Source organism: Chenopodium album, chromosome 9 (assembly GCF_948465745.1).
Source record: "Chenopodium album chromosome 9, dcCheAlbu1.1, whole genome shotgun sequence".
Classification (NCBI taxonomy): domain Eukaryota; kingdom Viridiplantae; phylum Streptophyta; class Magnoliopsida; order Caryophyllales; family Amaranthaceae; genus Chenopodium; species Chenopodium album.
In genome coordinates, this window is record NC_137842.1 from 10,648,660 (window position 1) to 10,663,497 (window position 14,838).

The 14,838-nt window shown below is 42.6% G+C and overlaps 47 non-coding genes across 47 annotated transcripts; all 47 read left to right on the top strand.

The window, feature by feature from the left end:
• The first annotated feature begins 77 nt into the window (after positions 1–77).
• Positions 78–196, top strand: LOC145561556 (5S ribosomal RNA). The gene has a single exon (XR_014094097.1). It is a non-coding gene; the product is annotated as a 5S ribosomal RNA (ribosomal RNA).
• Positions 197–394: 198 nt separating this feature from the next.
• On the top strand, positions 395–513 carry LOC145561557 (5S ribosomal RNA). The gene has a single exon (XR_014094098.1). It is a non-coding gene; the product is annotated as a 5S ribosomal RNA (ribosomal RNA).
• Positions 514–711: 198 nt separating this feature from the next.
• Positions 712–830, top strand: LOC145560582 (5S ribosomal RNA). Its single transcript, XR_014093205.1, has one exon. It is a non-coding gene; the product is annotated as a 5S ribosomal RNA (ribosomal RNA).
• A 199-nt stretch (positions 831–1,029) lies between these two features.
• On the top strand, positions 1,030–1,148 carry LOC145560584 (5S ribosomal RNA). The gene has a single exon (XR_014093206.1). It is a non-coding gene; the product is annotated as a 5S ribosomal RNA (ribosomal RNA).
• A 198-nt stretch (positions 1,149–1,346) lies between these two features.
• On the top strand, positions 1,347–1,465 carry LOC145560585 (5S ribosomal RNA). Its single transcript, XR_014093207.1, has one exon. It is a non-coding gene; the product is annotated as a 5S ribosomal RNA (ribosomal RNA).
• Positions 1,466–1,664: 199 nt separating this feature from the next.
• Positions 1,665–1,783, top strand: LOC145561558 (5S ribosomal RNA). Its single transcript, XR_014094099.1, has one exon. It is a non-coding gene; the product is annotated as a 5S ribosomal RNA (ribosomal RNA).
• Positions 1,784–1,981: 198 nt separating this feature from the next.
• Positions 1,982–2,100, top strand: LOC145560703 (5S ribosomal RNA). Its single transcript, XR_014093326.1, has one exon. It is a non-coding gene; the product is annotated as a 5S ribosomal RNA (ribosomal RNA).
• Positions 2,101–2,299: 199 nt separating this feature from the next.
• On the top strand, positions 2,300–2,418 carry LOC145561559 (5S ribosomal RNA). Its single transcript, XR_014094100.1, has one exon. It is a non-coding gene; the product is annotated as a 5S ribosomal RNA (ribosomal RNA).
• A 199-nt stretch (positions 2,419–2,617) lies between these two features.
• On the top strand, positions 2,618–2,736 carry LOC145561560 (5S ribosomal RNA). Its single transcript, XR_014094101.1, has one exon. It is a non-coding gene; the product is annotated as a 5S ribosomal RNA (ribosomal RNA).
• Positions 2,737–2,934: 198 nt separating this feature from the next.
• Positions 2,935–3,053, top strand: LOC145561644 (5S ribosomal RNA). The gene has a single exon (XR_014094180.1). It is a non-coding gene; the product is annotated as a 5S ribosomal RNA (ribosomal RNA).
• A 198-nt stretch (positions 3,054–3,251) lies between these two features.
• LOC145561561 (5S ribosomal RNA) lies at positions 3,252–3,370 on the top strand. Its single transcript, XR_014094102.1, has one exon. It is a non-coding gene; the product is annotated as a 5S ribosomal RNA (ribosomal RNA).
• Positions 3,371–3,568: 198 nt separating this feature from the next.
• LOC145560704 (5S ribosomal RNA) lies at positions 3,569–3,687 on the top strand. Its single transcript, XR_014093327.1, has one exon. It is a non-coding gene; the product is annotated as a 5S ribosomal RNA (ribosomal RNA).
• A 199-nt stretch (positions 3,688–3,886) lies between these two features.
• LOC145561562 (5S ribosomal RNA) lies at positions 3,887–4,005 on the top strand. The gene has a single exon (XR_014094103.1). It is a non-coding gene; the product is annotated as a 5S ribosomal RNA (ribosomal RNA).
• A 198-nt stretch (positions 4,006–4,203) lies between these two features.
• LOC145560586 (5S ribosomal RNA) lies at positions 4,204–4,322 on the top strand. Its single transcript, XR_014093208.1, has one exon. It is a non-coding gene; the product is annotated as a 5S ribosomal RNA (ribosomal RNA).
• A 199-nt stretch (positions 4,323–4,521) lies between these two features.
• LOC145561564 (5S ribosomal RNA) lies at positions 4,522–4,640 on the top strand. Its single transcript, XR_014094105.1, has one exon. It is a non-coding gene; the product is annotated as a 5S ribosomal RNA (ribosomal RNA).
• Positions 4,641–4,839: 199 nt separating this feature from the next.
• Positions 4,840–4,958, top strand: LOC145560680 (5S ribosomal RNA). The gene has a single exon (XR_014093302.1). It is a non-coding gene; the product is annotated as a 5S ribosomal RNA (ribosomal RNA).
• Positions 4,959–5,156: 198 nt separating this feature from the next.
• Positions 5,157–5,275, top strand: LOC145561565 (5S ribosomal RNA). Its single transcript, XR_014094106.1, has one exon. It is a non-coding gene; the product is annotated as a 5S ribosomal RNA (ribosomal RNA).
• Positions 5,276–5,473: 198 nt separating this feature from the next.
• On the top strand, positions 5,474–5,592 carry LOC145561566 (5S ribosomal RNA). The gene has a single exon (XR_014094107.1). It is a non-coding gene; the product is annotated as a 5S ribosomal RNA (ribosomal RNA).
• A 198-nt stretch (positions 5,593–5,790) lies between these two features.
• Positions 5,791–5,909, top strand: LOC145560587 (5S ribosomal RNA). Its single transcript, XR_014093209.1, has one exon. It is a non-coding gene; the product is annotated as a 5S ribosomal RNA (ribosomal RNA).
• A 199-nt stretch (positions 5,910–6,108) lies between these two features.
• Positions 6,109–6,227, top strand: LOC145561567 (5S ribosomal RNA). Its single transcript, XR_014094108.1, has one exon. It is a non-coding gene; the product is annotated as a 5S ribosomal RNA (ribosomal RNA).
• A 198-nt stretch (positions 6,228–6,425) lies between these two features.
• Positions 6,426–6,544, top strand: LOC145560588 (5S ribosomal RNA). Its single transcript, XR_014093210.1, has one exon. It is a non-coding gene; the product is annotated as a 5S ribosomal RNA (ribosomal RNA).
• A 199-nt stretch (positions 6,545–6,743) lies between these two features.
• LOC145561568 (5S ribosomal RNA) lies at positions 6,744–6,862 on the top strand. The gene has a single exon (XR_014094109.1). It is a non-coding gene; the product is annotated as a 5S ribosomal RNA (ribosomal RNA).
• Positions 6,863–7,060: 198 nt separating this feature from the next.
• Positions 7,061–7,179, top strand: LOC145560589 (5S ribosomal RNA). The gene has a single exon (XR_014093211.1). It is a non-coding gene; the product is annotated as a 5S ribosomal RNA (ribosomal RNA).
• Positions 7,180–7,378: 199 nt separating this feature from the next.
• LOC145561569 (5S ribosomal RNA) lies at positions 7,379–7,497 on the top strand. Its single transcript, XR_014094110.1, has one exon. It is a non-coding gene; the product is annotated as a 5S ribosomal RNA (ribosomal RNA).
• A 198-nt stretch (positions 7,498–7,695) lies between these two features.
• On the top strand, positions 7,696–7,814 carry LOC145560591 (5S ribosomal RNA). The gene has a single exon (XR_014093213.1). It is a non-coding gene; the product is annotated as a 5S ribosomal RNA (ribosomal RNA).
• Positions 7,815–8,013: 199 nt separating this feature from the next.
• On the top strand, positions 8,014–8,132 carry LOC145561570 (5S ribosomal RNA). Its single transcript, XR_014094111.1, has one exon. It is a non-coding gene; the product is annotated as a 5S ribosomal RNA (ribosomal RNA).
• Positions 8,133–8,330: 198 nt separating this feature from the next.
• LOC145560592 (5S ribosomal RNA) lies at positions 8,331–8,449 on the top strand. Its single transcript, XR_014093214.1, has one exon. It is a non-coding gene; the product is annotated as a 5S ribosomal RNA (ribosomal RNA).
• Positions 8,450–8,648: 199 nt separating this feature from the next.
• On the top strand, positions 8,649–8,767 carry LOC145561571 (5S ribosomal RNA). The gene has a single exon (XR_014094112.1). It is a non-coding gene; the product is annotated as a 5S ribosomal RNA (ribosomal RNA).
• Positions 8,768–8,965: 198 nt separating this feature from the next.
• On the top strand, positions 8,966–9,084 carry LOC145560593 (5S ribosomal RNA). The gene has a single exon (XR_014093215.1). It is a non-coding gene; the product is annotated as a 5S ribosomal RNA (ribosomal RNA).
• A 199-nt stretch (positions 9,085–9,283) lies between these two features.
• LOC145560687 (5S ribosomal RNA) lies at positions 9,284–9,402 on the top strand. The gene has a single exon (XR_014093311.1). It is a non-coding gene; the product is annotated as a 5S ribosomal RNA (ribosomal RNA).
• A 198-nt stretch (positions 9,403–9,600) lies between these two features.
• On the top strand, positions 9,601–9,719 carry LOC145560594 (5S ribosomal RNA). Its single transcript, XR_014093216.1, has one exon. It is a non-coding gene; the product is annotated as a 5S ribosomal RNA (ribosomal RNA).
• A 199-nt stretch (positions 9,720–9,918) lies between these two features.
• Positions 9,919–10,037, top strand: LOC145561572 (5S ribosomal RNA). The gene has a single exon (XR_014094113.1). It is a non-coding gene; the product is annotated as a 5S ribosomal RNA (ribosomal RNA).
• A 198-nt stretch (positions 10,038–10,235) lies between these two features.
• LOC145560706 (5S ribosomal RNA) lies at positions 10,236–10,354 on the top strand. The gene has a single exon (XR_014093329.1). It is a non-coding gene; the product is annotated as a 5S ribosomal RNA (ribosomal RNA).
• Positions 10,355–10,553: 199 nt separating this feature from the next.
• LOC145561573 (5S ribosomal RNA) lies at positions 10,554–10,672 on the top strand. The gene has a single exon (XR_014094114.1). It is a non-coding gene; the product is annotated as a 5S ribosomal RNA (ribosomal RNA).
• A 199-nt stretch (positions 10,673–10,871) lies between these two features.
• LOC145560595 (5S ribosomal RNA) lies at positions 10,872–10,990 on the top strand. The gene has a single exon (XR_014093217.1). It is a non-coding gene; the product is annotated as a 5S ribosomal RNA (ribosomal RNA).
• A 199-nt stretch (positions 10,991–11,189) lies between these two features.
• Positions 11,190–11,308, top strand: LOC145561575 (5S ribosomal RNA). The gene has a single exon (XR_014094116.1). It is a non-coding gene; the product is annotated as a 5S ribosomal RNA (ribosomal RNA).
• Positions 11,309–11,506: 198 nt separating this feature from the next.
• On the top strand, positions 11,507–11,625 carry LOC145560597 (5S ribosomal RNA). The gene has a single exon (XR_014093219.1). It is a non-coding gene; the product is annotated as a 5S ribosomal RNA (ribosomal RNA).
• A 199-nt stretch (positions 11,626–11,824) lies between these two features.
• Positions 11,825–11,943, top strand: LOC145561577 (5S ribosomal RNA). The gene has a single exon (XR_014094117.1). It is a non-coding gene; the product is annotated as a 5S ribosomal RNA (ribosomal RNA).
• A 198-nt stretch (positions 11,944–12,141) lies between these two features.
• LOC145560598 (5S ribosomal RNA) lies at positions 12,142–12,260 on the top strand. The gene has a single exon (XR_014093220.1). It is a non-coding gene; the product is annotated as a 5S ribosomal RNA (ribosomal RNA).
• Positions 12,261–12,459: 199 nt separating this feature from the next.
• LOC145561578 (5S ribosomal RNA) lies at positions 12,460–12,578 on the top strand. The gene has a single exon (XR_014094118.1). It is a non-coding gene; the product is annotated as a 5S ribosomal RNA (ribosomal RNA).
• A 198-nt stretch (positions 12,579–12,776) lies between these two features.
• On the top strand, positions 12,777–12,895 carry LOC145560646 (5S ribosomal RNA). Its single transcript, XR_014093266.1, has one exon. It is a non-coding gene; the product is annotated as a 5S ribosomal RNA (ribosomal RNA).
• Positions 12,896–13,094: 199 nt separating this feature from the next.
• LOC145561579 (5S ribosomal RNA) lies at positions 13,095–13,213 on the top strand. Its single transcript, XR_014094119.1, has one exon. It is a non-coding gene; the product is annotated as a 5S ribosomal RNA (ribosomal RNA).
• Positions 13,214–13,411: 198 nt separating this feature from the next.
• On the top strand, positions 13,412–13,530 carry LOC145560599 (5S ribosomal RNA). Its single transcript, XR_014093221.1, has one exon. It is a non-coding gene; the product is annotated as a 5S ribosomal RNA (ribosomal RNA).
• Positions 13,531–13,729: 199 nt separating this feature from the next.
• Positions 13,730–13,848, top strand: LOC145561580 (5S ribosomal RNA). The gene has a single exon (XR_014094120.1). It is a non-coding gene; the product is annotated as a 5S ribosomal RNA (ribosomal RNA).
• A 198-nt stretch (positions 13,849–14,046) lies between these two features.
• LOC145560600 (5S ribosomal RNA) lies at positions 14,047–14,165 on the top strand. Its single transcript, XR_014093222.1, has one exon. It is a non-coding gene; the product is annotated as a 5S ribosomal RNA (ribosomal RNA).
• A 199-nt stretch (positions 14,166–14,364) lies between these two features.
• Positions 14,365–14,483, top strand: LOC145560657 (5S ribosomal RNA). Its single transcript, XR_014093276.1, has one exon. It is a non-coding gene; the product is annotated as a 5S ribosomal RNA (ribosomal RNA).
• Positions 14,484–14,681: 198 nt separating this feature from the next.
• On the top strand, positions 14,682–14,800 carry LOC145560712 (5S ribosomal RNA). The gene has a single exon (XR_014093334.1). It is a non-coding gene; the product is annotated as a 5S ribosomal RNA (ribosomal RNA).
• The last annotated feature ends 38 nt before the right edge of the window (positions 14,801–14,838 follow it).

Genomic DNA, 14,838 nt, shown 5'->3' on the forward strand with positions numbered 1-14,838 from the left:
GGGCACAAAGTTACGGCATTTCGAAGGAAATCAGGGGCTGGAAAGGGTATAAATACAAAATAGCGCAATAAGTAAATGGGTGCGATCATACCATCACTAATGCACCGGATCCCATCAGAACTCCGCAGTTAAGCGTGCTTGGGCGAGAGTAGTACTAGGATGGGTGACCTCCTGGGAAGTCCTCGTGTTGCACCCCTTTTTTGCCGAATTCGTAATTTTTATTTGTTTTCGGTTATTTTGAGATGGGAAATGGTTTGGGACGCGTAGATCTCAAAAAATAACCAATTTGAAAAAAAAAATGTTTAATTCGGACGATCGGGCACAAAGTTACGGCATTTCGAAGGAAATCAGGGGCTGGAAAGGGTATAAATACAAAATAGCGCAATAAGTAAATGGGTGCGATCATACCATCACTAATGCACCGGATCCCATCAGAACTCCGCAGTTAAGCGTGCTTGGGCGAGAGTAGTACTAGGATGGGTGACCTCCTGGGAAGTCCTCGTGTTGCACCCCTTTTTTGCCGAATTCGTAATTTTTATTTGTTTTCGGTTATTTTGAGATGGGAAATGGTTTGGGACGCGTAGATCTCAAAAAATAACCAATTTGAAAAAAAAAATGTTTAATTCGGACGATCGGGCACAAAGTTACGGCATTTCGAAGGAAATCACGGGCTGGAAAGGGTATAAATACAAAATAGCGCAATAAGTAAATGGGTGCGATCATACCAGCACTAATGCACCGGATCCCATCAGAACTCCGCAGTTAAGCGTGCTTGGGCGAGAGTAGTACTAGGATGGGTGACCTCCTGGGAAGTCCTCGTGGTTCACCCCTTTTTTGCCGAATTCGTAATTTTTATTTGTTTTCGGTTATTTTGAGATGGGAAATGGTTTGGGACGCGTAGATCTCAAAAAAATAACCAATTTGAAAAAAAAAATGTTTAATTCGGACGATCGGGCACAAAGTTACGGCATTTCGAAGGAAATCAGGGGCTGGAAAGGGTATAAATACAAAATAGCGCAATAAGTAAATGGGTGCGATCATACCAGCACTAATGCACCGGATCCCATCAGAACTCCGCAGTTAAGCGTGCTTGGGCGAGAGTAGTACTAGGATGGGTGACCTCCTGGGAAGTCCTCGTGGTTCACCCCTTTTTTGCCGAATTCGTAATTTTTATTTGTTTTCGGTTATTTTGAGATGGGAAATGGTTTGGGACGCGTAGATCTCAAAAAATAACCAATTTGAAAAAAAAAATGTTTAATTCGGACGATCGGGCACAAAGTTACGGCATTTCGAAGGAAATCAGGGGCTGGAAAGGGTATAAATACAAAATAGCGCAATAAGTAAATGGGTGCGATCATACCAGCACTAATGCACCGGATCCCATCAGAACTCCGCAGTTAAGCGTGCTTGGGCGAGAGTAGTACTAGGATGGGTGACCTCCTGGGAAGTCCTCGTGGTTCACCCCTTTTTTGCCGAATTCGTAATTTTTATTTGTTTTCGGTTATTTTGATATGGGAAATGGTTTGGGACGCGTAGATCTCAAAAAAATAACCAATTTGAAAAAAAAAATGTTTAATTCGGACGATCGGGCACAAAGTTACGGCATTTCGAAGGAAATCAGGGGCTGGAAAGGGTATAAATACAAAATAGCGCAATAAGTAAATGGGTGCGATCATACCATCACTAATGCACCGGATCCCATCAGAACTCCGCAGTTAAGCGTGCTTGGGCGAGAGTAGTACTAGGATGGGTGACCTCCTGGGAAGTCCTCGTGTTGCACCCCTTTTTTGCCGAATTCGTAATTTTTATTTGTTTTCGGTTATTTTGAGATGGGAAATGGTTTGGGACGCGTAGATCTCAAAAAATAACCAATTTGAAAAAAAAAATGTTTAATTCGGACGATCGGGCACAAAGTTACGGCATTTCGAAGGAAATCAGGGGCTGGAAAGGGTATAAATACAAAATAGCGCAATAAGTAAATGGGTGCGATCATACCAGCACTAATGCACCGGATCCCATCAGAACTCCGCAGTTAAGCGTGCTTGGGCGAGAGTTGTACTAGGATGGGTGACCTCCTGGGAAGTCCTCGTGGTTCACCCCTTTTTTGCCGAATTCGTAATTTTTATTTGTTTTCGGTTATTTTGAGATGGGAAATGGTTTGGGACGCGTAGATCTCAAAAAAATAACCAATTTGAAAAAAAAAATGTTTAATTCGGACGATCGGGCACAAAGTTACGGCATTTCGAAGGAAATCAGGGGCTGGAAAGGGTATAAATACAAAATAGCGCAATAAGTAAATGGGTGCGATCATACCATCACTAATGCACCGGATCCCATCAGAACTCCGCAGTTAAGCGTGCTTGGGCGAGAGTAGTACTAGGATGGGTGACCTCCTGGGAAGTCCTCGTGTTGCACCCCTTTTTTGCCGAATTCGTAATTTTTATTTGTTTTCGGTTATTTTGAGATGGGAAATGGTTTGGGACGCGTAGATCTCAAAAAAATAACCAATTTGAAAAAAAAAATGTTTAATTCGGACGATCGGGCACAAAGTTACGGCATTTCGAAGGAAATCAGGGGCTGGAAAGGGTATAAATACAAAATAGCGCAATAAGTAAATGGGTGCGATCATACCATCACTAATGCACCGGATCCCATCAGAACTCCGCAGTTAAGCGTGCTTGGGCGAGAGTAGTACTAGGATGGGTGACCTCCTGGGAAGTCCTCGTGTTGCACCCCTTTTTTGCCGAATTCGTAATTTTTATTTGTTTTCGGTTATTTTGAGATGGGAAATGGTTTGGGACGCGTAGATCTCAAAAAATAACCAATTTGAAAAAAAAAATGTTTAATTCGGACGATCGGGCACAAAGTTACGGCATTTCGAAGGAAATCAGGGGCTGGAAAGGGTATAAATACAAAATAGCGCAATAAGTAAATGGGTGCGATCATACCATCACTAATGCACCGGATCCCATCAGAACTCCGCAGTTAAGCGTGCTCGGGCGAGAGTAGTACTAGGATGGGTGACCTCCTGGGAAGTCCTCGTGTTGCACCCCTTTTTTGCCGAATTCGTAATTTTTATTTGTTTTCGGTTATTTTGAGATGGGAAATGGTTTGGGACGCGTAGATCTCAAAAAATAACCAATTTGAAAAAAAAAATGTTTAATTCGGACGATCGGGCACAAAGTTACGGCATTTCGAAGGAAGTCAGGGGCTGGAAAGGGTATAAATACAAAATAGCGCAATAAGTAAATGGGTGCGATCATACCATCACTAATGCACCGGATCCCATCAGAACTCCGCAGTTAAGCGTGCTTGGGCGAGAGTAGTACTAGGATGGGTGACCTCCTGGGAAGTCCTCGTGTTGCACCCCTTTTTTGCCAAATTCGTAATTTTTATTTGTTTTCGGTTATTTTGAGATGGGAAATGGTTTGGGACGCGTAGATCTCAAAAAATAACCAATTTGAAAAAAAAAATGTTTAATTCGGACGATCGGGCACAAAGTTACGGCATTTCGAAGGAAATCAGGGGCTGGAAAGGGTATAAATACAAAATAGCGCAATAAGTAAATGGGTGCGATCATACCAGCACTAATGCACCGGATCCCATCAGAACTCCGCAGTTAAGCGTGCTTGGGCGAGAGTTGTACTAGGATGGGTGACCTCCTGGGAAGTCCTCGTGGTTCACCCCTTTTTTGCCGAATTCGTAATTTTTATTTGTTTTCGGTTATTTTGAGATGGGAAATGGTTTGGGACGCGTAGATCTCAAAAAAATAACCAATTTGAAAAAAAAAATGTTTAATTCGGACGATCGGGCACAAAGTTACGGCATTTCGAAGGAAATCAGGGGCTGGAAAGGGTATAAATACAAAATAGCGCAATAAGTAAATGGGTGCGATCATACCATCACTAATGCACCGGATCCCATCAGAACTCCGCAGTTAAGCGTGCTTGGGCGAGAGTAGTACTAGGATGGGTGACCTCCTGGGAAGTCCTCGTGTTGCACCCCTTTTTTGCCGAATTCGTAATTTTTATTTGTTTTCGGTTATTTTGAGATGGGAAATGGTTTGGGACGCGTAGATCTCAAAAAATAACCAATTTGAAAAAAAAAATGTTTAATTCGGACGATCGGGCACAAAGTTACGGCATTTCGAAGGAAATCAGGGGCTGGAAAGGGTATAAATACAAAATAGCGCAATAAGTAAATGGGTGCGATCATACCAGCACTAATGCACCGGATCCCATCAGAACTCCGCAGTTAAGCGTGCTTGGGCGAGAGTAGTACTAGGATGGGTGACCTCCTGGGAAGTCCTCGTGGTTCACCCCTTTTTTGCCGAATTCGTAATTTTTATTTGTTTTCGGTTATTTTGAGATGGGAAATGGTTTGGGACGCGTAGATCTCAAAAAAATAACCAATTTGAAAAAAAAAATGTTTAATTCGGACGATCGGGCACAAAGTTACGGCATTTCGAAGGAAATCAGGGGCTGGAAAGGGTATAAATACAAAATAGCGCAATAAGTAAATGGGTGCGATCATACCATCACTAATGCACCGGATCCCATCAGAACTCCGCAGTTAAGCGTGCTTGGGCGAGAGTAGTACTAGGATGGGTGACCTCCTGGGAAGTCCTCGTGTTGCACCCCTTTTTTGCCGAATTCGTAATTTTTATTTGTTTTCGGTTATTTTGAGATGGGAAATGGTTTGGGACGCGTAGATCTCAAAAAAATAACCAATTTGAAAAAAAAAATGTTTAATTCGGACGATCGGGCACAAAGTTACGGCATTTCGAAGGAAATCAGGGGCTGGAAAGGGTATAAATACAAAATAGCGCAATAAGTAAATGGGTGCGATCATACCATCACTAATGCACCGGATCCCATCAGAAATCCGCAGTTAAGCGTGCTTGGGCGAGAGTAGTACTAGGATGGGTGACCTCCTGGGAAGTCCTCGTGTTGCACCCCTTTTTTGCCGAATTCGTAATTTTTATTTGTTTTCGGTTATTTTGAGATGGGAAATGGTTTGGGACGCGTAGATCTCAAAAAATAACCAATTTGAAAAAAAAAATGTTTAATTCGGACGATCGGGCACAAAGTTACGGCATTTCGAAGGAAATCAGGGGCTGGAAAGGGTATAAATACAAAATAGCGCAATAAGTAAATGGGTGCGATCATACCATCACTAATGCACCGGATCCCATCAGAACTCCGCAGTTAAGCGTGCTTGGGCGAGAGTAGTACTAGGATGGGTGACCTCCTGGGAAGTCCTCGTGTTGCACCCCTTTTTTGCCGAATTCGTAATTTTTATTTGTTTTCGGTTATTTTGAGATGGGAAATGGTTTGGGACGCGTAGATCTCAAAAAATAACCAATTTGAAAAAAAAAATGTTTAATTCGGACGATCGGGCACAAAGTTACGGCATTTCGAAGGAAATCAGGGGCTGGAAAGGGTATAAATACAAAATAGCGCAATAAGTAAATGGGTGCGATCATACCATCACTAATGCACCGGATCCCATCAGAACTCCGCAGTTAAGCGTGCTTGGGCGAGAGTAGTACTAGGATGGGTGACCTCCTGGGAAGTCCTCGTGTTGCACCCCTTTTTTGCCGAATTCGTAATTTTTATTTGTTTTCGGTTATTTTGAGATGGGAAATGGTTTGGGACGCGTAGATCTCAAAAAATAACCAATTTGAAAAAAAAAATGTTTAATTCGGACGATCGGGCACAAAGTTACGGCATTTCGAAGGAAATCAGGGGCTGGAAAGGGTATAAATACAAAATAGCGCAATAAGTAAATGGGTGCGATCATACCAGCACTAATGCACCGGATCCCATCAGAACTCCGCAGTTAAGCGTGCTTGGGCGAGAGTAGTACTAGGATGGGTGACCTCCTGGGAAGTCCTCGTGGTTCACCCCTTTTTTGCCGAATTCGTAATTTTTATTTGTTTTCGGTTATTTTGAGATGGGAAATGGTTTGGGACGCGTAGATCTCAAAAAAATAACCAATTTGAAAAAAAAAATGTTTAATTCGGACGATCGGGCACAAAGTTACGGCATTTCGAAGGAAATCAGGGGCTGGAAAGGGTATAAATACAAAATAGCGCAATAAGTAAATGGGTGCGATCATACCATCACTAATGCACCGGATCCCATCAGAACTCCGCAGTTAAGCGTGCTTGGGCGAGAGTAGTACTAGGATGGGTGACCTCCTGGGAAGTCCTCGTGTTGCACCCCTTTTTTGCCGAATTCGTAATTTTTATTTGTTTTCGGTTATTTTGAGATGGGAAATGGTTTGGGACGCGTAGATCTCAAAAAATAACCAATTTGAAAAAAAAAATGTTTAATTCGGACGATCGGGCACAAAGTTACGGCATTTCGAAGGAAATCAGGGGCTGGAAAGGGTATAAATACAAAATAGCGCAATAAGTAAATGGGTGCGATCATACCAGCACTAATGCACCGGATCCCATCAGAACTCCGCAGTTAAGCGTGCTTGGGCGAGAGTAGTACTAGGATGGGTGACCTCCTGGGAAGTCCTCGTGGTTCACCCCTTTTTTGCCGAATTCGTAATTTTTATTTGTTTTCGGTTATTTTGAGATGGGAAATGGTTTGGGACGCGTAGATCTCAAAAAAATAACCAATTTGAAAAAAAAAATGTTTAATTCGGACGATCGGGCACAAAGTTACGGCATTTCGAAGGAAATCAGGGGCTAGAAAGGGTATAAATACAAAATAGCGCAATAAGTAAATGGGTGCGATCATACCATCACTAATGCACCGGATCCCATCAGAACTCCGCAGTTAAGCGTGCTTGGGCGAGAGTAGTACTAGGATGGGTGACCTCCTGGGAAGTCCTCGTGTTGCACCCCTTTTTTGCCGAATTCGTAATTTTTATTTGTTTTCGGTTATTTTGAGATGGGAAATGGTTTGGGACGCGTAGATCTCAAAAAATAACCAATTTGAAAAAAAAAATGTTTAATTCGGACGATCGGGCACAAAGTTACGGCATTTCGAAGGAAATCAGGGGCTGGAAAGGGTATAAATACAAAATAGCGCAATAAGTAAATGGGTGCGATCATACCAGCACTAATGCACCGGATCCCATCAGAACTCCGCAGTTAAGCGTGCTTGGGCGAGAGTAGTACTAGGATGGGTGACCTCCTGGGAAGTCCTCGTGGTTCACCCCTTTTTTGCCGAATTCGTAATTTTTATTTGTTTTCGGTTATTTTGAGATGGGAAATGGTTTGGGACGCGTAGATCTCAAAAAAATAACCAATTTGAAAAAAAAAATGTTTAATTCGGACGATCGGGCACAAAGTTACGGCATTTCGAAGGAAATCAGGGGCTGGAAAGGGTATAAATACAAAATAGCGCAATAAGTAAATGGGTGCGATCATACCATCACTAATGCACCGGATCCCATCAGAACTCCGCAGTTAAGCGTGCTTGGGCGAGAGTAGTACTAGGATGGGTGACCTCCTGGGAAGTCCTCGTGTTGCACCCCTTTTTTGCCGAATTCGTAATTTTTATTTGTTTTCGGTTATTTTGAGATGGGAAATGGTTTGGGACGCGTAGATCTCAAAAAATAACCAATTTGAAAAAAAAAATGTTTAATTCGGACGATCGGGCACAAAGTTACGGCATTTCGAAGGAAATCAGGGGCTGGAAAGGGTATAAATACAAAATAGCGCAATAAGTAAATGGGTGCGATCATACCAGCACTAATGCACCGGATCCCATCAGAACTCCGCAGTTAAGCGTGCTTGGGCGAGAGTAGTACTAGGATGGGTGACCTCCTGGGAAGTCCTCGTGGTTCACCCCTTTTTTGCCGAATTCGTAATTTTTATTTGTTTTCGGTTATTTTGAGATGGGAAATGGTTTGGGACGCGTAGATCTCAAAAAAATAACCAATTTGAAAAAAAAAATGTTTAATTCGGACGATCGGGCACAAAGTTACGGCATTTCGAAGGAAATCAGGGGCTGGAAAGGGTATAAATACAAAATAGCGCAATAAGTAAATGGGTGCGATCATACCATCACTAATGCACCGGATCCCATCAGAACTCCGCAGTTAAGCGTGCTTGGGCGAGAGTAGTACTAGGATGGGTGACCTCCTGGGAAGTCCTCGTGTTGCACCCCTTTTTTGCCGAATTCGTAATTTTTATTTGTTTTCGGTTATTTTGAGATGGGAAATGGTTTGGGACGCGTAGATCTCAAAAAATAACCAATTTGAAAAAAAAAATGTTTAATTCGGACGATCGGGCACAAAGTTACGGCATTTCGAAGGAAATCAGGGGCTGGAAAGGGTATAAATACAAAATAGCGCAATAAGTAAATGGGTGCGATCATACCAGCACTAATGCACCGGATCCCATCAGAACTCCGCAGTTAAGCGTGCTTGGGCGAGAGTAGTACTAGGATGGGTGACCTCCTGGGAAGTCCTCGTGGTTCACCCCTTTTTTGCCGAATTCGTAATTTTTATTTGTTTTCGGTTATTTTGAGATGGGAAATGGTTTGGGACGCGTAGATCTCAAAAAAATAACCAATTTGAAAAAAAAAATGTTTAATTCGGACGATCGGGCACAAAGTTACGGCATTTCGAAGGAAATCAGGGGCTGGAAAGGGTATAAATACAAAATAGCGCAATAAGTAAATGGGTGCGATCATACCATCACTAATGCACCGGATCCCATCAGAACTCCGCAGTTAAGCGTGCTTGGGCGAGAGTAGTACTAGGATGGGTGACCTCCTGGGAAGTCCTCGTGTTGCACCCCTTTTTTGCCGAATTCGTAATTTTTATTTGTTTTCGGTTATTTTGAGATGGGAAATGGTTTGGGACGCGTAGATCTCAAAAAATAACCAATTTGAAAAAAAAAATGTTTAATTCGGACGATCGGGCACAAAGTTACGGCATTTCGAAGGAAATCAGGGGCTGGAAAGGGTATAAATACAAAATAGCGCAATAAGTAAATGGGTGCGATCATACCAGCACTAATGCACCGGATCCCATCAGAACTCCGCAGTTAAGCGTGCTTGGGCGAGAGTAGTACTAGGATGGGTGACCTCCTGGGAAGTCCTCGTGGTTCACCCCTTTTTTGCCGAATTCGTAATTTTTATTTGTTTTCGGTTATTTTGAGATGGGAAATGGTTTGGGACGCGTAGATCTCAAAAAAATAACCAATTTGAAAAAAAAAATGTTTAATTCGGACGATCGGGCACAAAGTTACGGCATTTCGAAGGAAATCAGGGGCTGGAAAGGGTATAAATACAAAATAGCGCAATAAGTAAATGGGTGCGATCATACCATCACTAATGCACCGGATCCCATCAGAACTCCGCAGTTAAGCGTGCTTGGGCGAGAGTATTACTAGGATGGGTGACCTCCTGGGAAGTCCTCGTGTTGCACCCCTTTTTTGCCGAATTCGTAATTTTTATTTGTTTTCGGTTATTTTGAGATGGGAAATGGTTTGGGACGCGTAGATCTCAAAAAATAACCAATTTGAAAAAAAAAATGTTTAATTCGGACGATCGGGCACAAAGTTACGGCATTTCGAAGGAAATCAGGGGCTGGAAAGGGTATAAATACAAAATAGCGCAATAAGTAAATGGGTGCGATCATACCAGCACTAATGCACCGGATCCCATCAGAACTCCGCAGTTAAGCGTGCTTGGGCGAGAGTAGTACTAGGATGGGTGACCTCCTGGGAAGTCCTCGTGGTTCACCCCTTTTTTGCCGAATTCGTAATTTTTATTTGTTTTCGGTTATTTTGAGATGGGAAATGGTTTGGGACGCGTAGATCTCAAAAAAATAACCAATTTGAAAAAAAAAATGTTTAATTCGGACGATAGGGCACAAAGTTACGGCATTTCGAAGGAAATCAGGGGCTGGAAAGGGTATAAATACAAAATAGCGCAATAAGTAAATGGGTGCGATCATACCATCACTAATGCACCGGATCCCATCAGAACTCCGCAGTTAAGCGTGCTTGGGCGAGAGTAGTACTAGGATGGGTGACCTCCTGGGAAGTCCTCGTGTTGCACCCCTTTTTTGCCGAATTCGTAATTTTTATTTGTTTTCGGTTATTTTGAGATGGGAAATGGTTTGGGACGCGTAGATCTCAAAAAATAACCAATTTGAAAAAAAAAATGTTTAATTCGGACGATCGGGCACAAAGTTACGGCATTTCGAAGGAAATCAGGGGCTGGAAAGGGTATAAATACAAAATAGCGCAATAAGTAAATGGGTGCGATCATACCAGCACTAATGCACCGGATCCCATCAGAACTCCGCAGTTAAGCGTGCTTGGGCGAGAGTTGTACTAGGATGGGTGACCTCCTGGGAAGTCCTCGTGGTTCACCCCTTTTTTGCCGAATTCGTAATTTTTATTTGTTTTCGGTTATTTTGAGATGGGAAATGGTTTGGGACGCGTAGATCTCAAAAAAATAACCAATTTGAAAAAAAAAATGTTTAATTCGGACGATCGGGCACAAAGTTACGACATTTCGAAGGAAATCAGGGGCTGGAAAGGGTATAAATACAAAATAGCGCAATAAGTAAATGGGTGCGATCATACCATCACTAATGCACCGGATCCCATCAGAACTCCGCAGTTAAGCGTGCTTGGGCGAGAGTAGTACTAGGATGGGTGACCTCCTGGGAAGTCCTCGTGTTGCACCCCTTTTTTGCCGAATTCGTAATTTTTATTTGTTTTCGGTTATTTTGAGATGGGAAATGGTTTGGGACGCGTAGATCTCAAAAAAATAACCAATTTGAAAAAAAAAATGTTTAATTCGGACGATCGGGCACAAAGTTACGGCATTTCGAAGGAAATCAGGGGCTGGAAAGGGTATAAATACAAAATAGCGCAATAAGTAAATGGGTGCGATCATACCAGCACTAATGCACCGGATCCCATCAGAACTCCGCAGTTAAGCGTGCTTGGGCGAGAGTAGTACTAGGATGGGTGACCTCCTGGGAAGTCCTCGTGGTTCACCCCTTTTTTGCCGAATTCGTAATTTTTATTTGTTTTCGGTTATTTTGATATGGGAAATGGTTTGGGACGCGTAGATCTCAAAAAAATAACCAATTTGAAAAAAAAAATGTTTAATTCGGACGATCGGGCACAAAGTTACGGCATTTCGAAGGAAATCAGGGGCTAGAAAGGGTATAAATACAAAATAGCGCAATAAGTAAATGGGTGCGATCATACCATCACTAATGCACCGGATCCCATCAGAACTCCGCAGTTAAGCGTGCTTGGGCGAGAGTAGTACTAGGATGGGTGACCTCCTGGGAAGTCCTCGTGTTGCACCCCTTTTTTGCCGAATTCGTAATTTTTATTTGTTTTCGGTTATTTTGAGATGGGAAATGGTTTGGGACGCGTAGATCTCAAAAAATAACCAATTTGAAAAAAAAAATGTTTAATTCGGACGATCGGGCACAAAGTTACGGCATTTCGAAGGAAATCAGGGGCTGGAAAGGGTATAAATACAAAATAGCGCAATAAGTAAATGGGTGCGATCATACCAGCACTAATGCACCGGATCCCATCAGAACTCCGCAGTTAAGCGTGCTTGGGCGAGAGTAGTACTAGGATGGGTGACCTCCTGGGAAGTCCTCGTGGTTCACCCCTTTTTTGCCGAATTCGTAATTTTTATTTGTTTTCGGTTATTTTGATATGGGAAATGGTTTGGGACGCGTAGATCTCAAAAAAATAACCAATTTGAAAAAAAAAATGTTTAATTCGGACGATCGGGCACAAAGTTACGGCATTTCGAAGGAAATCAGGGGCTAGAAAGGGTATAAATACAAAATAGCGCAATAAGTAAATGGGTGCGATCATACCATCACTAATGCACCGGATCCCATCAGAACTCCGCAGTTAAGCGTGCTTGGGCGAGAGTAGTACTAGGATGGGTGACCTCCTGGGAAGTCCTCGTGTTGCACCCCTTTTTTGCCGAATTCGTAATTTTTATTTGTTTTCGGTTATTTTGAGATGGGAAATGGTTTGGGACGCGTAGATCTCAAAAAATAACCAATTTGAAAAAAAAAATGTTTAATTCGGACGATCGGGCACAAAGTTACGGCATTTCGAAGGAAATCAGGGGCTGGAAAGGGTATAAATACAAAATAGCGCAATAAGTAAATGGGTGCGATCATACCAGCACTAATGCACCGGATCCCATCAGAACTCCGCAGTTAAGCGTGCTTGGGCGAGAGTAGTACTAGGATGGGTGACCTCCTGGGAAGTCCTCGTGGTTCACCCCTTTTTTGCCGAATTCGTAATTTTTATTTGTTTTCGGTTATTTTGAGATGGGAAATGGTTTGGGACGCGTAGATCTCAAAAAAATAACCAATTTGAAAAAAAAAATGTTTAATTCGGACGATCGGGCACAAAGTTACGGCATTTCGAAGGAAATCAGGGGCTAGAAAGGGTATAAATACAAAATAGCGCAATAAGTAAATGGGTGCGATCATACCATCACTAATGCACCGGATCCCATCAGAACTCCGCAGTTAAGCGTGCTTGGGCGAGAGTAGTACTAGGATGGGTGACCTCCTGGGAAGTCCTCGTGTTGCACCCCTTTTTTGCCGAATTCGTAATTTTTATTTGTTTTCGGTTATTTTGAGATGGGAAATGGTTTGGGACGCGTAGATCTCAAAAAATAACCAATTTGAAAAAAAAAATGTTTAATTCGGACGATCGGGCACAAAGTTACGGCATTTCGAAGGAAATCAGGGGCTGGAAAGGGTATAAATACAAAATAGCGCAATAAGTAAATGGGTGCGATCATACCAGCACTAATGCACCGGATCCCATCAGAACTCCGCAGTTAAGCGTGCTTGGGCGAGAGTAGTACTAGGATGGGTGACCTCCTGGGAAGTCCTCGTGCTTCACCCCTTTTTTGCCGAATTCGTAATTTTTATTTGTTTTCGGTTATTTTGAGATGGGAAATGGTTTGGGACGCGTAGATCTCAAAAAAATAACCAATTTGAAAAAAAAAATGTTTAATTCGGACGATCGGGCACAAAGTTACGGCATTTCGAAGGAAATCAGGGGCTGGAAAGGGTATAAATACAAAATAGCGCAATAAGTAAATGGGTGCGATCATACCATCACTAATGCACCGGATCCCATCAGAACTCCGCAGTTAAGCGTGCTTGGGCGAGAGTAGTACTAGGATGGGTGACCTCCTGGGAAGTCCTCGTGTTGCACCCCTTTTTTGCCGAATTCGTAATTTTTATTTGTTTTCGGTTATTTTGAGATGGGAAATGGTTTGGGACGCGTAGATCTCAAAAAATAACCAATTTGAAAAAAAAAATGTTTAATTCGGACGATCGGGCACAAAGTTACGGCATTTCGAAGGAAATCAGGGGCTGGAAAGGGTATAAATACAAAATAGCGCAATAAGTAAATGGGTGCGATCATACCAGCACTAATGCACCGGATCCCATCAGAACTCCGCAGTTAAGCGTGCTTGGGCGAGAGTAGTACTAGGATGGGTGACCTCCTGGGAAGTCCTCGTGGTTCACCCCTTTTTTGCCGAATTCGTAATTTTTATTTGTTTTCGGTTATTTTGAGATGGGAAATGGTTTGGGACGCGTAGATCTCAAAAAAATAACCAATTTGAAAAAAAAAATGTTTAATTCGGACGATCGGGCACAAAGTTACGGCATTTCGAAGGAAATCAGGGGCTGGAAAGGGTATAAATACAAAATAGCGCAATAAGTAAATGGGTGCGATCATACCATCACTAATGCACCGGATCCCATCAGAACTCCGCAGTTAAGCGTGCTTGGGCGAGAGTAGTACTAGGATGGGTGACCTCCTGGGAAGTCCTCGTGTTGCACCCCTTTTTTGCCGAATTCGTAATTTTTATTTGTTTTCGGTTATTTTGAGATGGGAAATGGTTTGGGACGCGTAGATCTCAAAAAATAACCAATTTGAAAAAAAAAATGTTTAATTCGGACGATCGGGCACAAAGTTACGGCATTTCGAAGGAAATCAGGGGCTGGAAAGGGTATAAATACAAAATAGCGCAATAAGTAAATGGGTGCGATCATACCAGCACTAATGCACCGGATCCCATCAGAACTCCGCAGTTAAGCGTGCTTGGGCGAGAGTAGTACTAGGATGGGTGACCTCCTGGGAAGTCCTCGTGGTTCACCCCTTTTTTGCCGAATTCGTAATTTTTATTTGTTTTCGGTTATTTTGAGATGGGAAATGGTTTGGGACGCGTAGATCTCAAAAAAATAACCAATTTGAAAAAAAAAATGTTTAATTCGGACGATAGGGCACAAAGTTACGGCATTTCGAAGGAAATCAGGGGCTGGAAAGGGTATAAATACAAAATAGCGCAATAAGTAAATGGGTGCGATCATACCATCACTAATGCACCGGATCCCATCAGAACTCCGCTGTTAAGCGTGCTTGGGCGAGAGTAGTACTAGGATGGGTGACCTCCTGGGAAGTCCTCGTGTTGCACCCCTTTTTTGCCGAATTCGTAATTTTTATTTGTTTTCGGTTATTTTGAGATGGGAAATGGTTTGGGACGCGTAGATCTCAAAAAATAACCAATTTGAAAAAAAAAATGTTTAATTCGGACGATCGGGCACAAAGTTACGGCATTTCGAAGGAAATCAGGGGCTGGAAAGGGTATAAATACAAAATAGCGCAATAAGTAAATGGGTGCGATCATACCAGCACTAATGCACCGGATCCCATCAGAACTCCGCAGTTAAGCGTGCTTGGGCGAGAGTAGTACTAGGATGGGTGACCTCCTGGGAAGTCCTCGTGTTGCACCCCTTTTTTGCCGAATTCGTAATTTTTATTTGTTTTCGGTT